Raw genomic sequence first — 3,096 nt, forward strand, 5'->3', positions numbered from 1 at the left:
AGCCAATATGGAGGGGAAGGGTGGTATAGGGACGCCCCCTCCAGCCTGGCAGGGGGAATTCCTTTCATGCTATATGGTTTTCAAAAACAAGGCTTCTGGACACAAATATAATTCAAAAAGATACATGCACCCCCATGTTTGTAGCAGCACTATCCACAATAGCTGAGATGGAGAAGCAACCTAAATGTCCATCGACAGATGAATGGATAAAGATGTGGTACATATATACAATGGAATACTCCTCAGCCATTAAAAAGACCGAAATAATGCCATTTGCAGCAACATGAATGGAACTAGAGATTATTATACTAAGTGAATTCCAAGAGAAAGAGAAATACCATATGATATCACTTATATGTGGAATCTAAAACACGACACAAATTAACATATCTATGAAACAGAAACAGACTCACAGACACAGAGAACAGACTTGTCGTTGCCAAGGGGTGGCGGTGGGAGAGGGATGGAGTGGGAATTTGGGGTTAGAAGATGCAAACTATTATGTGCAGAATGGATAAACAACAAGGTCTGACTATATAGGACAGGAAACTGTACTCAATATTCTATGATAAACCATAATGGAAAAGAATATATATAAAAAAAGAAAAAAAATATATGAATCACTTTGCTGTATAGCATAAATTAACACATTGTAAATCAACTATATTTCAATAAAAAAATTTAAAAAAAAACAAAAAAACAAGGCTTCACTGTAGGCATATCCAGGTACACTATGTATACCCATAGTATATGTTACAAAATATCTAATGTATGAATGCATTCTACTGCCTGGCTACTTTCTGAGATGGAAAATTCTCTGGTACTGACAGACAAGCAACCAGAAATAGTGGAGTCCCATTCCAACATTGGCCTTAGACTGTATTTCTGGGTTAGTGAAGCTTTGAATTCAGATCTTGATAGGTTCTGGAGCTTGAGACTTTACAGACTCAACTTTGTCATGCAAACCTCCAGAACTATGTAGGGAGACTTCCATCTAACTCTAGAGGCAACAGATAGCTTAGAGTTGGCCTCTAGGTAAGTTACCAACAAACTCCATGTGGTAAGAAGGGATGCTGACGGATATTGGCAAATTTCTTTTGATATGATTCACTTGTGTCTTGCTCCATGGTCTTGACATTCCAAAGGCTTTGTTGGCAACAAATACACCAATGTAGAAAGCACTCTTTGAAAGGATTATGGGCAATAATAGCAAGTACCACATTAAGAGAAAGATGGTCTGGTCTTGTTCGTAAAATTTAGTACAGAGACTCCTTTAACTTAGTCAAAGGAGAATTCTGTTACAACCTTGGACCTGGCATGCACTTCTTTTCAAGGAAAAGGCAAAATGGGGGCTCTGAAAGATGAAGCATCTTGTCATTGTTTTGGGTAGGCTCTTTTGGTTTGGAAGTCAGCTCAAGTAACCAGGGGCAAGGAGGGATGAAAGTTGAAGAAAGGAGATAATTCTGAGGATATACAATGGGGAAATAAAAAAGCAATCTCGAAGTTCATGGGAGCGGGAACTGAGAACCCATCAGGAAACATCGCAACAGCTCTGCGGTCAGATTTCTCTCTCCTTGAGCTTGCTCTCAGCATCTCTGCTTCCCTCAAAGCCCCGACACGAGGTTATATAGCTTGTATTCCATTGTAACCTTTCCATTTCTGCTCCTGTAGCTGACTCCCAGTTTCTCAGTATTTCCTAGTTCAAAAAGGTCTTGAACTAGCTGTTTGCCTCAGTTATTATTATTATTTTTTGGTATCAACGCCCAGGGTCATCAGGAAGCCTATTAAAAGGGTGCCCTTGAATAAAGTGCCCATAGCTGTCACCTGAAGTGTGGGACAAAGAGGAGAGACACATGGTATAAAATGGCTCCCTGTGTGCAGTACCTTTAGCAGGGGCTATAGGAGGGGCAGTTTCCTCAGAACTGGATAGGGTTGTGGCAAGTCACCATGATGATTCTCCAATATGGTGCAAAGATGAGATTCTTTATATCGAGGCTGCCAGACCTTCTGGTGATGTGGACACCCCTGTGGGAGCTCCAGGTATAAGAAAGTGGGTAGTTTACACTTGTTCAGTATCTACGGCCATTCATATAATGAGACAAAAAGCTCCTGGAAGGAATGATGATGTTAATTCCCTGATTTCACAGGAGTTAAGCCATAGGATTCCTGAGAAAAGAAGAAGCCAGGCAAAGCAACTGATTGAGCCCAAAGTCGCCTGTATCCTTTCAGGAGCCCAAGGTCCTGAAGATACAAGACCACTCTCTCAGCCTTAATCAAAGCCGCTGCTCCCCGAGGGCATAAGACAGCCTGTGCACCAAGCACTCTCCTTTGAGTTGGCTAGTCCTACTCCATACTTCAATGACAACTTCTGTTGAGTTTAGATACTAATTTTCTGGCTCTTAACTGCGCCCAGTCCATGTTTTGTATGGATTATGACCAAATTCTGTATCTAGGCACCTACCTCAACATATGTGATCCAACAAAACTTGAGTAATCTAAAAGTCTAACTCTGTAACATTTGTCCGCATACATTCCTATCATGACATGATTACTCCCCAATTGTGGAAATGATCATGTGTTAAAATATTTAAATTTAACCCTATTATTAACTAGTAATGAATGAAAAATGAATTGGAAGTTATTACAATTATTGAGTACTTTATATATCATTTCATTTCATATTTACAACCAACCCTATGAGGTACCATTATCTCCATTCTACATGGCAAGGAACCAAGACTCAGAACAATGAGGTGGCTTTGCTCAAGGTTCCCAGATAGTAGGTGCAGCGGTAAGGTTTTAACCCAGGTTTTGTCTGACTCCAAAGCCCAGTCTTTCCACTATCAATGCTGCTTCTCTAGAGCGGGTTTAAATGAATGAGAAGAGTTGATTATGCTGAATCACTCAACTTTGTACAAATGAGCTTGAGTAACATTTTATTTTCAGGAGTGACCCAATAAGGCTGTACTTGGTCAATACTACAGACATAATCTAGGGTCTGGGGGTAACTTAAAGAACATTAATAAATACACAAGCGCACACACACATACCCAGTATTAGAAATGATTTAAAAAATCAGATCTTAGCTCAAAAAGA

The sequence above is a fragment of the Lipotes vexillifer genome, unplaced genomic scaffold, assembly GCF_000442215.2.
Source record: "Lipotes vexillifer unplaced genomic scaffold, Lipotes_vexillifer_v1.1 scaffold837, whole genome shotgun sequence".
NCBI lineage: Eukaryota > Metazoa > Chordata > Mammalia > Artiodactyla > Lipotidae > Lipotes > Lipotes vexillifer.